The sequence below is a fragment of the Actinia tenebrosa genome, unplaced genomic scaffold (genome assembly GCF_029948245.1).
Source record: "Actinia tenebrosa isolate PJP-AT-01 unplaced genomic scaffold, QUT_ActTen_1.0 PGA_scaffold7__59_contigs__length_16204524, whole genome shotgun sequence".
Lineage (NCBI taxonomy): Eukaryota > Metazoa > Cnidaria > Anthozoa > Actiniaria > Actiniidae > Actinia > Actinia tenebrosa.
In genome coordinates, this window is record NW_028292584.1 from 2,201,129 (window position 1) to 2,216,672 (window position 15,544).

A 15,544-nucleotide genomic window follows, 5' to 3' on the forward strand; every position below is an offset into this window, starting at 1 on the left:
ATTCTATTCTATTCTATTCTATTCTATTCTATTCTATTCTATTCTATTCTATTCTATTCTATTCTATTCTATTCTATTCTATTCTATTCTATTCTATTCTATTCTATTCTATTCTATTCTATTCTATTCTATTCTATTCTATTCTATTCTATTCTATTCTATTCTATTCTATTCTATTCTATTCTATTCTATTCTATTCTATTCTATTCTATTCTATTCTATTCTATTCTATTCTATTCTATTCTATTCTATTCTATTCTATTCTATTCTATTCTATTCTATTCTATTCTATTCTATTCTATTCTATTCTATTCTATTCTATTCTATTCTATTCTATTCTATTCTATTCTATTCTATTCTATTCTATTCTATTCTATTCTATTCTATTCTATTCTATTCTATTCTATTCTATTCTATTCTATTCTATTCTATTCTATTCTATTCTATTCTATTCTATTCTATTTGGTAATATTTTCAACACAAAATCCAATACATATCTCAAAATCAACTCGAAAAAAAAGCATCTCTTTCTCGATTATTCCTAGAGCGTGTTAAATCCATGAGGCAAGCTTAAATTTCATACAGCACTTTGCACATTTTATTCCATACAAAGTCCTTATGACAGTTATACAACCTACAGCGCATTCTTCATAATCCTTGCAATAGCTAGCTAGTAAATAACACAGTCGAGATTTTTTCTCGCAAATCTTGCGAAATGGAAAGATGAGATTTATTGATTAGCTTGGTAAAGACGCGAACAATAAAGTCCACTAGTTTATTTACTTACCAATGATTTATTCTCTAGAGTTTGTTTTTCGGGGCCGGGCACTAATTTAAAATGGCCGTGATCTGAACAAACAAGTCACCAAACTGTCGCTGGCAAGAAGTCAGTAAAAGGTTGTCGTATCAACACGACAAATCTTCCTTTCGAATATCTCCAACTTCCCTAAAGCACCGAACTACTCATAAATCCTTTTAGACCAAAGTCCAATTCTCTCGATGCTGCTTTGATCTCTTCCGACTTTATCTTTAGCATAGTGACATTTAGGAGTAGTCAAATGTCCAGTTCTTCAGGGCACCCTTTTATATAACCAAATCTAAAAGATTACGATCAGGACTCGATTAGAAGATAGATACTGCCCAGTAGGTGCGCTTTTTGTGGTATTAACGTTAGAGAAAAAATTAGTCTTATGAAACGGTCCTTCATTTACCGAAAGAACTAAATGTACTCTTGTCTTCTCTTTCTCATTAATGACAGCTGTTTGATATCGTATTATGAACAGTTTTGTATATTTACTATGCATATAATAGTAATAGCAATAATAATAATTATAATAAGTATAACAACAACAACAACAACAACAACAACAACAACAACAATAATAATAATAATAATAATAATAATAATAATAAAAACATGAGTGTTTGGCTCAAGGATAGCTAAACGTTATTCAATGCACTACACATATGTATTGACATCCGTTTTTCCGATTTCAACAAATCTGTGCCTTAAAAAGTATTAAGTAAATAATTGCAAATATCAAGGTAATTCTGTATTCTTGCTCTGCGCATCCCCACTGCGCATAACGTAAGATTGCGGTTAATTTTCAGACTCCGATATAACATTGATATGGTACGATTCGATACAGCCGTTTTCTCCCATATGTCACGATACCCAAAGCATCGAAGTTTAAGGGATGATCAAGATACCTTGGAGACCACTTAATACACGCAAGCTGAATTTCGCGCTGCCTTTTTCAATAAAATATTTAAAACTACACATTTCCTGAAATTCAAATATGTAGTTACCTTAGTTTTCAAAAATATCAATATAATTATTTATTTTGGAACAAGAAAAAGGTTATGTGCTTAAAGTGTCATTTTTGAGGGAAGAAAATAGCTTCCTACTTTCAGGCTCTGATCATTTGGAATATTTCGGATCGATCGAACTGAAATGTTGGATAATGATAACTATATCGCCATGCGATCTTAAAAATGTTATCTCAGATTTTTGATATGAAAAAAATACAAATATCGTCTATTTTGCAATCACAGCTATCGAAATCTCAAATACCCGGTTTTAACGCGTAATTGCGCTCGATCTTTTTAAAAAAATTCGAAAATCTGAGGCACTTTTTCCAATGTCATTATGTAATGACAAGAATGATTCAGTCTTCCTTTCTGGAATATTAAAGACTAAGGCTCTATCAAAAGAAGTAAGTTATCCCATAATTTCAAAAATGGATGTATACCTCGAACAGCCGTTTGTCAACTGATCGTAAGCTCCCAGGGCTATAGTTTGCTATCAGTAGAAGCCTTTTCTCAGTAAAAAGGAGTTTTACTAACTGAATGGCAAGTTTTTAATAGAAATTTGGCTGGATAGTTGAGCACAAACGGTTGTGTCATTATAGGGTGGTTTTCAGATTCATAAGATTCGTTTTCGTCTGTCTGGTTGTCACGGAGCAAGAAACCCTCGTGTGAGGCATCAAATAATTAGCTTTTTAAAAACACTAACTATATATTCGATGTTTTAGACTGAGTGTTTACTGTATGAGTGCCCGTCTAACATACCGTACTGACTTACCACACGTCCTAGGTATAACATACCCTATTAAATTACTTCCTATAGATATTTCAGTGGACAAAGCTAGAGCTATTGTGTAGAATTCAACCGCTAATTCTTTTTTTTTTTTTTTTCATTTATTTTTCCATCCAATCGCAACGTTTGGTTACGGTTACCGTTACGGTAGTATACGGCTACAGTGTACGCAGGCGTATGAATACGAGTTTTTCGAAAACCGTTCTAATTACAAATCCAGAGACACATTTCATGGCTCAGATAGCACACAGAGTAATTCCTTTCACTGTAACCCTCTTAACAGGCATTCCTTTCACTGTAACCCTCTTAACAGGCAATGATTTTAATATCTAATAGATTGATATTCATTAATAGAAAAACTATGGGTAAAATATTGTAATAATATATGATAACAGAGCTTTTCCGAACCTTCGGCTATACTACATGTTTGTTATAGCCGCTGTGTTTTTATAGTAATCGATAAACAAACATATGGATGACCCTATGTTTACATCAATCAATATCTACAAACTGTCTCCTATTACTACTCGTTAGAGTTATTTTTGAATATATATGGTCATATATCCTCTAAGTATTTTTGAGTACCAACACGGGCTCTTTCGCGGGTGCAAATAAACACTAGAACAAGGTTGAAGTAGGCGTATTACTTTCATCATAGTTAATAATAGTCCCCTCAATTAACTATGGATTCATAGAGCTCTTCTTAATCCTAGCGGGTAAAAGTGCAAACTAAGGATGGTTAGGAAATAATTTAATCTTACGAAACCTATTACGGTCAAATTTTTCAAGCAATTAAAAAAAATATCTATCTTATAAGAGACATATTTACGTTGATAGCATCTAGTTGAAAAATTCTGTACAGTGGTTATTCGGGTTTAGATGCCGCATAAATTGATAGATTATAGTAATGAAAAATACCGCGCTTGAGGTCTGTAGACCAATTTTGCAGCTAGGTAAGATTTTTGAAATTTTACTAACAAATTGTTCTAATTATAAATCCCCTAATAGATTAAGTGCAATTATTATTTATACTATAGTAACTATAGTGACTCCTTTTGGCAGCAGACTATTTACTATTTAAAGCAAATTTACCAAACGTTTTCGTTAAATGTATCATTCATCCATCCAGCAATCCATTTTATACTCCTTCATTTATTTATTTGTTTATTCGTTTGTTCAGCGATTTTGCAAAATGTAAACTAAATAAGACAATAAATGCTCAAAGTAATGGTATCAATAGCAAATTTTCCTACTTGATATTTTTCACATATGCTCTTCTGTAAGTAGTAGTAGCTAATATACACCTTACCCTAGAGCACCATCCCGGGCACAAAACAACAGGCCTACGAGAAGAACAAAAATCTTTTCAATTTAATTTTCAATTTCTTTTGACTTCCAAGATGTGTTGTAAAATAAACACTTAGATAACTGCGTATTAAAATCACCCGCCCATTACATTTTGGTCAGTGTTTTGCTTACCTCCTATACTATAGGACACTACTTCATTTTAGGTTTTTCTGGTATAATCGCCCGGAAAAAAACCATATGATTGCTTAAAGCAGCATCTGAAACGTGCATCAGCATCTTGTAATACTAGTTTATTATTAGAAATAGTCATTTTTAGAATAGATTATTTAATCGCGGAGTGAGTAAACACAGTTGAATTTCTTCCCGAAGTTCAGAGCAAAATTGGTAAACACCTCATGGTGCGAACGATTGTGGGAGGTCACGGAGAGTTTCGGATTTGAATTGAACTTCAGATTAGCTAAAATAACCACTACATTTGATGTTTACCATAAATACCATGTTGGACAACAGGCATCCCCTAGATAATTCCAAGTCTAATTTAGTGTGATGCCATATCACAAGCGACATATTGGCTACGTTGAACGAAAAACTTTTCATTGGTGGTAGATCCGCTATCTTTCTCAACCATGGCGACCGTGTCTTTTGCTATTTCATTCTGATAGCATCGACTGCGAAACAACTTTTGAAGGCCTACGTATATTTTACAGTCTGTGTTTTTGGTCAGTTGTCGTTGTACTAGTGAGATTGCTTATTATATTGTTGACCTGTTGTTCATTATAAACAGGGCTAGCGTAGGATATCAATCAACACAACGAGTAATTCTGACTACTTCGAGCCAAAAGAGCAAAGTCATAATAAACAGATCATACTCTAACACAAATACTTTTTTCTGTAATTATATGGAATCAAAAAATACTGATGTTATGCAAACGACTGATTAAAGCAATATTTTAAACACAAAATAGTTATTGCCTATATGATCAGTTCAAACTCTATGCTAAGGTTGTAAAGTTTTTCTTTTTCGTAGTTTCCATCACAAGACTGAAAATCAAAATTTAAAAACCGTTAAAATCGAATTCCGATTTTATCCAAAAACAAAAAGAAAGTCGCTAACACTTGAAAAATAACTTTTTTCAATTAATGATGTTTTTTTAATTAATATTAATGAAAATTTCTTCAGTTTATGGACAATATATTTTTTTAAACCGAGGTTTCAGATTAATGAGGTTTAATGCGACAAAAGCGGTTCTTGACAGCCTTATAGCAGTAATAAAGGTCGGCCAGATGAAAAAAATAATTATTTTAGGAAATGACTGCTGAATTGTTTTGTAATGAGGGATACTTGCGTCTGCTACTTCAACTGCTTAATCAGTTGTACAAGTACTTTTTTTTCAAATAAAAACTCCGCAAATAGTTCGAATATTAGACAAGAGACGTGATTACTCCAAATATACTTCATGCGAGAAGAAACGACATATCGTTGTCTGGATCACTATCAAATACGATAAATATTACTGAATTAGTTTGTTCAAAACCCCTATTTTGTAATAAAAATAATATAATCTGTGAAGCAATACTTCTTTGTCGTGCAGCCGCTGTAAACTTACCGCGTTGATCCAATATATTCTTCAAGAGCAAAACCTTCACAACTGATTAGTGAACAAATCTTGAATCCTTTCTAACGTAAATAAACTTCGAAGTAAATTCTCGTCCGTTGTATCAATCGTTTGATCCCAAAGCATTTCACCGCGCCATTGGCTTCGACCAATTGCAATATTCTCCCGACTTAATTGCTTTGCGAGTGCAGAATTGGATAACTACACAAGGAATCTACTGATGCTTTTCGTAGGCAAAGCCCAACATTTGTTACCAAAAAGGCTTTTAATCAGTGACAATCAAACACTTAACCATGCTTATTCTAATATACAACACAGGAACAACTGGTCAAAGTGCTATTGTAGCAAATGGGTTTCAAAATGTACTCTCAAGCATCAAAAACTCAATTTTGAATATTGAAGAACATCATCAAAGGTTTAGCTAAACTGATTCCGACTGTTTTGTGTTTTTTTCTTCTTCTTCTTCTTCTTTTCTTTCTTTCTTTCTTTTTTTCTTCTAAAGCTTACTAAGCACGGTACATTTTTTAGTATTATATACTATATGAAAAAATCGTGAATATACAGTATAGAAATGTATAGAGCCATCTAAATTCGTTTACTGAGAAAAAAATTCTTAATGGAATACTTATGGATAGCGGAATATAATCAAAATAGAAGACAGATATTGATTCAATAATGAATTGAAAAATAAGCATAATGATGTTCACTTTCGAAAATAGTTTATCAAATGAACAATTTAAACTAGTTGGGAAAACTCAGATTTGATGATTATTGAAATAAAGGAAAAAAGATATAATCTGCAATGCAACAAAGAAGTAAGTATCAGGAGTAATAAGCAATCTAAATCAATGATGACATTTATCATCATCATCATCAACTCAATACATATTGTAAGCAACATGCAATATATAGAACGTCATCAAGAATTATGTCAGTTCATCGCCGACAAAGGCGTTTTACTTTTCTATTTCTTGTAAATCTATGATGATAAAACCCCATAGGATTGATGGCTAGAATACCTCATCTATCCACGACAAATCTCTTCAAAAAGTCTCTTAATTACATTTGAAATATAAGCCGCCCGTTAAGTAAACAAGATTAGATGGATGCGCAATCGATGGACATTAAATATTAATGAGATAGCTTTTTTGCAATGTACGTGCTGTTTGACAATGTTTCTGTGGTTCGCAGATGGGGGCCAAAATAGCTACAATGAAATGCCTGAAGGCATAAGTACAGCCGCTTGTAAGATAACAAAACAGAGACGCTAGCTGATCAGGTTTTGGTGGGTGTATGTATCTTCATGAAAAGAAAATATTATTGGAAATATCACTCAGGCGAAATAACTAAGACCACAGACGCTTTGTGGGGATAAATATTGGTCTTAATCTACCGATGGCTGTTGAATTAGGAAATAGATGCACCTGCTAGACAAACACTATTTAATGGGATTTTGTCTATGATTCCTCTCTAAAACGACACGTGTTCGTATTAGGAGTCTCTCAAACAATGTCCAACTTCTTATATACGACTATCTATTTTAAGGCGACCGCATTCTTCTCGTTAACCCTAATTCAAATGCCACCCCTTTGGTTTGCGACCATACGGTCATGCCCAATCCAGGCGACCACGTATTTGATTGATAATATATTAATTTCTCAATATTCATTTTTCGTACAGTCACACTTTATTTACTGTAGCTATGGCTTTTGTATCATATTTTTACTATTTTGATATTTTAAGTAATTTTCTACATAAGGGATTTTATTGGTTCATGTATATTGTAATTAATGCATAGTTTTTGAGGGCCACAGGTTTGTTAGTATTTTTATACTATTACGTGCCACCCTCGTTAAATAAAGTATCTCATTATTCCTTAAAACACTCTTTAAGCTATTACATTTCCCGAAACATTGCCAGACCTGTACATTGCGACCATCTTACCTGTCTAAAGCGATCAAGACACATGTCACCTACAGTTGATGGTATCTTGGGTAATATCATACCTGTCGTATGCGACCATCTCTCTTCTCTAAAGTGACTGTATTCCTTTCTCCTTAAAACAATGCTACCTAGATTCTCTAAGCCAAGCTAAAGGGTTCAAGTCTCTCTTATATCTGCAATATAATCTGATCAACAGTCCTATTCGATTAAAGTGCATAGGTACGTATTTGTTAAGTTTCAACCTAAAGTTTCACACTTGGGGAATCAATGGTACTTGGGGAATGGATGGTGCTGATGTATCGGTACAACATTCGACTCTCCTATCTGAGTTTCATTCCTGAATTCCGCATCACATGTGAGTAAAGTTTGTTTCGTCCCTTCTTTCATTCGAGAATTTTCTCTGGTTTCTCTCACTCAGCAAAACCTAACACGCTAAATTGCAATTCGATTTATGAGTTAGCCATGTCCTGACTTTGTATAGTCTAGAGAGGTTTTTTCAGGGTTCTAGTATCTGTGAGTTAGCCATGTTCTGACTTTGATCAGCCCAGAGAGCTCCAGAGGTCGTTTTAGGATTTGATTCGTGATTTAGTCGCTTGAAGGCTTTACAAAACTTAACGCTTTCCCCTACTAAATACGAAAGCTGCTATAAAACTGAAGATTTCTAAAAATTACTGGACAGTAGAGTAAATTAAGTGCATTTCTGAGGACAACCTAACCATGTTATCCATTGAAATTTTGAAAACCATAGCATAACGTGTAATCTAGCACGCATGGAAATCCAAGACCCAAGATTGGCTATCTAAGGTCTTTTAAAAGACAACATACTACATCAAATACTTTGTGTATGAATTACTAACCTTTAACTAGTAGAGGCAGTCCAAAAATGCTCCTAGCAAAAGATGCCAGTCTGGCATAGTTGATCACAGCTTTGATCTAATTCAAGAAAAAAAGAGAGCAGAAAAACATATTTTTTGAACATCTAAATTGAACAGAAGTCAAAAAATTATCATGTTTTTCCGGCATCAAGTCTAAAGTGCAGTGTAAAGTACCCTAAAGTAGCAGGACTTTGTTTTACATCAGCTTATACAGTGTTCAAAGACCAGGAGCTTCGACGCCTTGTCGACACATTGCTATTTTCGAACCGGAAACGCGATATTAACGATATCTTTATGGATTATTGAAATGGCGGCAGTTGCTCATGAAGCAGAAATTTGGAATAGTCACCACCTTCCATACTTTTGTTCCCTGGTCAACTGACAAAGCATTCAATCGAGGCTGAAAAGTAGATTCAATTTTGAACGGTGCAGCCTTGGTTGAATGTTTTGTGTTTGATCAGTGAATCGATGTATTCAATAGCAGACTGAGGGGGAGAAAGCACTTTAACACTACTGTCGATTATTCTACAGTTCATTTTAACAGAACCGCGATTCGTATATCTGTAGTAAGACGAGCAGGACTGGTATCAACACGAAAAAGAGGCCAGCCGAATTAGAGGAGAGGAGAAATGGATTACGAGATAAGCAAGGGCTGAATTTAAAAAATATTTTGATCTACAGCTTCCTTCCTTCGTCATTTTACATTTAATGTCGAAAAGATTAGATTTATATTTTGTGACAGTTCACAGTGACAAGTAACCCGCTCTCGTGTACCTTCGCACGAAATCCAGATCAATTTTTGACTTCAAGAATAGTTTGAATGTTTCTGCAAATAGTAATCAAGTTAGTGCTGGTATACCAAGGAGGGTATTGATTCGTACAACTTCTCATGGAATATAGTTACAAAACTCACTCTCTTACAAAAAAAAAAAAAAAAAAAAAAAAAAAAAAAGCAGAAGAAGATAAATCGATATATCGATAAAAAGATGAATAGACCCAAAAAATGACATTAATTTGTATTAATACAATAAATGATTATCTTATAGATGGGCAGAAGAATGAATAAATTGATGGAAGTACGTCTGGCGGAAAATTCAAAATTGCGGTGGTTTAATAAAACCGTAAAGCTGCGTAAAGTATTGCCATTAACTTGAGGAATGCCTTAAAGGATCTTAAAGCCCATACATTAACGCACTTTCTGCGTGCGCCAAGCTCAAGTTTGTAAATGTTTTGCCATATATTTATGATTTTTTTTTCAGTTCAAGAAGTTCCCAATTTCACAAATGTTAAGGTAATAAAAGACTGTAAAAATTTCTCCTTCAATACTACCGCTCGCCTATGTAAGTTCTGTACTGATTAGACATGCCTCTGGTTTACAGCACGCAGTTGGTGTGCGGATACTCCACGCGGGATCACTAAATAAACCAATCATATTGTGATCTTTAATGCGGTATTTGGTTCAATGATTTGTACTCATACTTGCTTTCGGTGCAATCGCGTAGGCCTTGGACCCGGCTCGACGACATTTTTAACTGATGACTCATTAGCATAAACTATCTTCCGCAAGTTTCTATGAAGTTTCGATGCATCTTCGCCGGGTATTATGCATCCTAGAAACCACAAAAGGAAGCTGCCCAATCGTTTTGAATTTATATAGTTTTTATTGTATTATTTTTATTATCATTGTTATTGTTATTTTTATTATTATTATTATTGTATTATTATTATTATTATTATTATTATTATTATTATTAATATTATTATTATGATGATGATGATGATGATGGAAGCGGCTTTTTATGAAATACCATCTTGGTCTCATTTCAGAGGCTGAACTTAACTGACTTAGATCATTGTCGACGTGCATCGAAATCGAAAACAAAACTCACTCGAGATATTTTTAAGTAATAGATAAAATATGAGCGGGAGACCTTTATGTATAAATAACACTTCTAACATTTCACAATATATTGCAGAATAAAAAACTGCTTTTGATTTCACTAAAGAAATTCTGCAATATATTGTGAAATGTTACGAGTGTTATTTATCTAAATATCCACAAAACATTGCACTTACTGTTCTTGTATTTCTCTTATAACGAAGAGCAAAAAAATAAAAAAAAGAAGAAATCTTACTATACTCTACGTATGATTACTAAAAACCTGACACAGCCCAGAGGTTGTTTCAGGGTTTGATCTGTGAGTTAGCCATACCCTGACTTAGATCAGCCCAGAGGTTGTTTCAGGGTTTGATCTGAGTTAGCCATGCCTTGACTTAGATCAGCCAAGAGGTTGTTTCAGGGTTTGATCTGTGAGTTAGCCATGCCTTGACTTAGATCAGCCCAGAGGTTGTTTCAGGGTTTGATCTGTGAGTTAGCCATACCCTGACTTAGATCAGCCCAGAGGTTGTTTCAGGGTTTGATCTGAGTTAGCCATGCCTTGACTTAGATCAGCCAAGAGGTTGTTTCAGGGTTTGATCTGTGAGTTAGCCATGCCTTGACTTAGATCAGCCCAGAGGTTGTTTCAGGGTTTGATCTGTGAGTTAGCCGTGCCCTGACTTAGATCAGCCCAGAGGTTGTTTCAGGGTTTGATCTGTGAGTTAGCCATGCCCTGACTTAGATCAGCCCAGAGGTTGTTTCAGGGTTTGATCTGTGAGTTAGCCGTGCCCTGACTTAGATCAGCCCAGAGGTTGTTTCAGGGTTTGATCTGTGAGTTAGCCGTGCCCTGACTTAGATCAGCCCAGAGGTTGTTTCAGGGTTTGATCTGTGAGTTAACCATGCCCTGACTTAGATCAGCCCAGAGGTTGTTTCAGGGTTTGATCTGTGAGTTAGCCATGCCCTGACTTAGATCAGCCCAGAGGTTGTTTCAGGGTTTGATCTGTGAGTTAGCCGTGCCCTGACTTAGATCAGCCCAGAGGTTGTTTCAGGGTTTGATCTGTGAGTTATCCATACCCTGACTTAGATCAGCCCAGAGGTTGTTTCAGGGTTTGATCTGTGAGTTAGCCGTGCCCTGACTTAGATCAGCCCAGAGGTTGTTTCAGGGTTTGATCTGTGAGTTAGCCATGCCCTGACTTAGATCAGCCCAGAGGTTGTTTCAGGGTTTGATCTGTGAGTTAGCCGTGCCCTGACTTAGATCAGCCCAGAGGTTGTTTCAGGGTTTGATCTGTGAGTTAGCCGTGCCCTGACTTAGATCAGCCCAGAGGTTGTTTCAGGGTTTGATCTGTGAGTTATCCATACCCTGACTTAGATCAGCCCAGAGGTTGTTTCAGGGTTTGATCTGTGAGTTAGCCGTGCCCTGACTTAGATCAGCCCAGAGGTTGTTTCAGGGTTTGATCTGTGAGTTAGCCGTGCCCTGACTTAGATCAGCCCAGAGGTTGTTTCAGGGTTTGATCTGTGAGTTAGCCGTGCCCTGACTTAGATCAGCCCAGAGGTTGTTTCAGGGTTTGATCTGAGTTAGCCATGCCCTGACTTAGATCAGCCCAGAGGTTGTTTCAGGGTTTGATTTGTGAGTTCCGCCCAGGTTATACGATTTACAAACTCGAGCCGCACAGTTTTTATATGGCATATGACATGATTCTATATCAAAATACTCCAATTTACAGTTCCGTTCAGTGACCACGAATAATAGTTTTCCAAGTTGAGGTTGGAGTTGCCGCGCAAAGTTCTAGTTTTGCTATGCGACTCCAAACTCGAAAATGGAAAATGGAATATGTAGTGTTTAAAAAACGAGTAGGAGTGTTTTATCAGGTATAAAAGCACGAGGCGTAGTGCCAAGGCAAAGACAGGCACGTTAGTCGAAGATCATTAGGTTTGACTATGACCTTGATGAAGCTCTATGTCTTCATCTAAACTTGGATGCATACTTCATCCCTGATGAAGTCATCCTCATAGTATTCGAGTGGTCTTTATATAAAATCACTTGAATACTAATGAAGAGGACTTTATCGGGTATAAAGGTTCATGCACGTGACGTGTATGGTGGCTCCAATTGGACCATAAGCTTATGAATTATTAATGAGTGTTTTAATATATTGTAGTGTTTTTCACAGTCATGATTTCTATTGTGTTTTCCTCATCGAAAATTCTCGATCGAATTACATGTTTGAGAAGAACAAAAAGCAACGATATATGGTGATTTATCAATTTTATTATCCTTTTACGAGATGTGTATTGGACTGAACTAAGTAACGGAGACGTCCAATATTCCAAATTAGTGCAAATATCGAATAAACGTCTGTCTATTTAAAGAGGAATCACTAGCTTCAGATACCTTTTGAAACTCTTGGTATCATTTATTAATTTTATGTACAGAATTGTTTATCTCTTTTTCTATGAAGTAAGGTTTCACAGCCTTCTAGATGCTATAGCTGCTAAATCAAATTTTTTTTTGCAGTCAACTAAGTTAGTTTAAAAATTAATTCTTAAATCTATATTTATCTTAATTTTTTAAATATTCGGTCATTATAACGCTTACTATTTTTAGATTTCCTTGGAAAACTTTGTAAATATTAGTCAAAGCAACCAAGGATAATTCTTTTAAGAGAAGACAGTTATTGATTTTACCTTGATTTATCGTGTACTATCTGATCATGACTCATACTGAGATTACATTGTCAGTAATAACGCAAATTACTAAAATAAAGTACGAGCTTGATTTTCAATATCAATAACCATTCTTCTCAGTACAGTCACTAAACTACTGCTACTTGATGCATATAGTTATCGTGTAGGTTATTTCAAATCTTTACTACTACTACTAGTACTACTATTACTACTACTACTACTACTACTACTACTACTACTACTACTACTACTACTACTACTACTACTACTACTACTACTACTACTACTACTACTACTACTACTACTACTACTACTACTACTACTACTACTACTACTACTATTCTATGCATTAGTCTATACAACCAGCTCAGACTAGTAGTTTACTCGCTTGTTCCCTTTAGCTCCACGATGTTCTGCTTACCTATATCCCTTCGTGCATTTACTCCGACGCAAGGTAAATAGCTCTTTTAGTCTTTAATCTTGTCCTAGACATTATGTCTTGGTTGATGGGTATGACCAAGCTATATTGGCATTACACAGTCTTAAACACACGCTAACTATGTTAAGAGTTTTAGATACACTAGATATGGTTTGAACTTGAAATTGGAAGTGTAGAGGAAGGTCAAATTTAGTTCAAAAAAATTAGGAATGAGAGTAAATAAACAAAGAAAGTTCTGATACGTACGTGAAAGCCGTGAGACTAAATGTCAAAGAAAATGAAGCTAAAGTATGAGAAATGGATGAAATGTAAGTGAATGGAGGGAATATGAAATTAGTTAGTATAAGAAAAAAAAGAAGAAAAAAAAATGAATGAAACAAAAGAAAAAATAAAGTAAGAAATAAGGCGAACAGAAGAGAGACAAAAGAAGGAAAAAGGAAGAAGGAGGGGTTATCAAATCAAAAATAAACATATAAGAATATATAATATATGACTGGGAAAAAGAGAAAAAAAAAAGAAACTAAACAAAGAAAAGAAAAGAAAAAGGAAGAAGGAGGGGCTATCAAATCAAAAATAAATATATAAGAATATATAACATATTACTGGGGGGAAAAAAGGAACTAAACAAAGAAAAGAAAAGAAAAGAAATTTAGTGGGTTTAAAGCACCACCAAAAATCATTCGCAAAATTCCACATTGTGGTTTGAAAAACCTAAATAAAGGAACAAATGTTTATAAAGAACATTGAATCAGTGTCGAAATTATTGTAAACAAACCTAAATTTTGAGAACATTTTTCAAAACAACATACGAATATGTGTTTCAACAGCGATCATCGACTTTTCCCTTCACTAGTATAACCAATCGAGATTTTGTAATTAGGGAAAATCTCCCTGTATGGATTCCTAGCCTCTAAAAATAGCAAGGCTAAAGAAAGGTAATTTCTTTATGATCAAGTTTTTTTTAATTTGCATTACAAGAACATATTTTTAAGAGAAGACTAAGATAAATAAAATAAAACAAATATATACATATATATTTTAATATTCATATATATTTAATATATCATGAAACTGTGAAAAAAGAAAGCGAAATTAAAGAAGAAAACTTTGCCCAATATTTCCTGATATTTCTTAATGTTCAGTGTTTTTCTGTTCAGTCTACTAAAAAGAGTTTTCTGAGTTTCATGTTTGTTTTGACCTGGTTAATAAGTGTCATTGATTAAAATAATGAGTTTTCTAGAGAAGCCAAGCAAATTTATTAATATTGTACTTCACATACAATCCGCCTATCTTCCTAACATCACTTACTCACTGGTTTTTGTACCAGATTGATTAAATTTTCAAACCACGTTAAGTCCGATTCTTTTTCTTTGGTCTTAAAAAAATTCTTATAGCAGAAGCAGAAGCAGGTCATGCCGAATGCATAAGTAGAGTTTGGAGTAGTCAAAACGTGGTAAGACTGGCTAGTAACGTGTGTGCTTAAGTAAAAACATCAGAGCCCATTACTCTAATAGTATTGACACTTTCAAAGCTCGTAAAATATCAATTACATTATAAAACGACTCTCCAGAGCAAAAAGCATTAACATGGCAAAATGGCCTCAAGAAAACACCGCGATTTCTATTTGTATTATTTTCTGGCCGTGACAATTGCTGACATCTAAAAGCCTCTCGCTTAGGAACTCCTCCTACTTTATTTCTTTCTCTTAAGGCCTTAGGGTTTTAAGAAAAATGACGATCGATTTGATTTCAATAATGAATAATCAAAGTAATGTTCGCTTTATGTAGCAAGCGAGCGAGCGAGCGAGCGAGAGAGCGAGAGAGAGAGAGAGAGAGAGACAAGAGAGAACGAATGAAAAGACAAAAATCACAGATAGGTGCATAGGAGCAATAAATATACACGGTCTTGGATTTTTTTTTTTTTTTTTTTTTTTTTTTTTGAACTTTTTTCACACATCAATCATTTTTTTAAACGATTTCTGCATTAGTTTTTGTTTACAGTGAACAGATATTTCGTGGGGCTGTTTCCCAAACAAAAACACGTTTATTTTTTCTATTCCGAAATCTAATCCAAACATATTGTTCTTATTTCCCTATTCTTCTAGAAATCATCCCTTAGTCGTAAACGTCCAATATAATGAAATTCTTCAAGAATTTCAGAAGTTGTAGCGTTTGAATATACCGTTGACTGGTAATCTTACAA

At 34.5% G+C, this 15,544-nt stretch overlaps 1 protein-coding gene across 9 annotated transcripts in view; it reads right to left on the minus strand.

Moving 5' to 3' along the window:
• LOC116288562 (gamma-aminobutyric acid type B receptor subunit 2) overlaps positions 1-15,544 on the minus strand; it is a 90,123-nt gene that overhangs the window by 54,955 nt on the left and 19,624 nt on the right. For 4 of the 9 annotated variants that reach the window (XR_016121787.1, XM_089040553.1, XM_089040554.1 and 1 more), the window contains exon 3: positions 8,325-8,400. The exons of 1 other annotated variant lie outside the window; for it this stretch is intronic. The gene's annotated coding sequence lies outside the window, so the exon portion shown is untranslated. Of the gene's footprint in view, positions 1-787; positions 1,256-3,852; positions 3,943-4,078; positions 4,116-8,324; positions 8,401-8,516; positions 8,743-15,544 lie in introns of those variants that run through there. 4 more of the 9 variants (XM_089040558.1, XM_089040560.1, XM_089040556.1 and 1 more) reach the window with 4 other exon arrangements.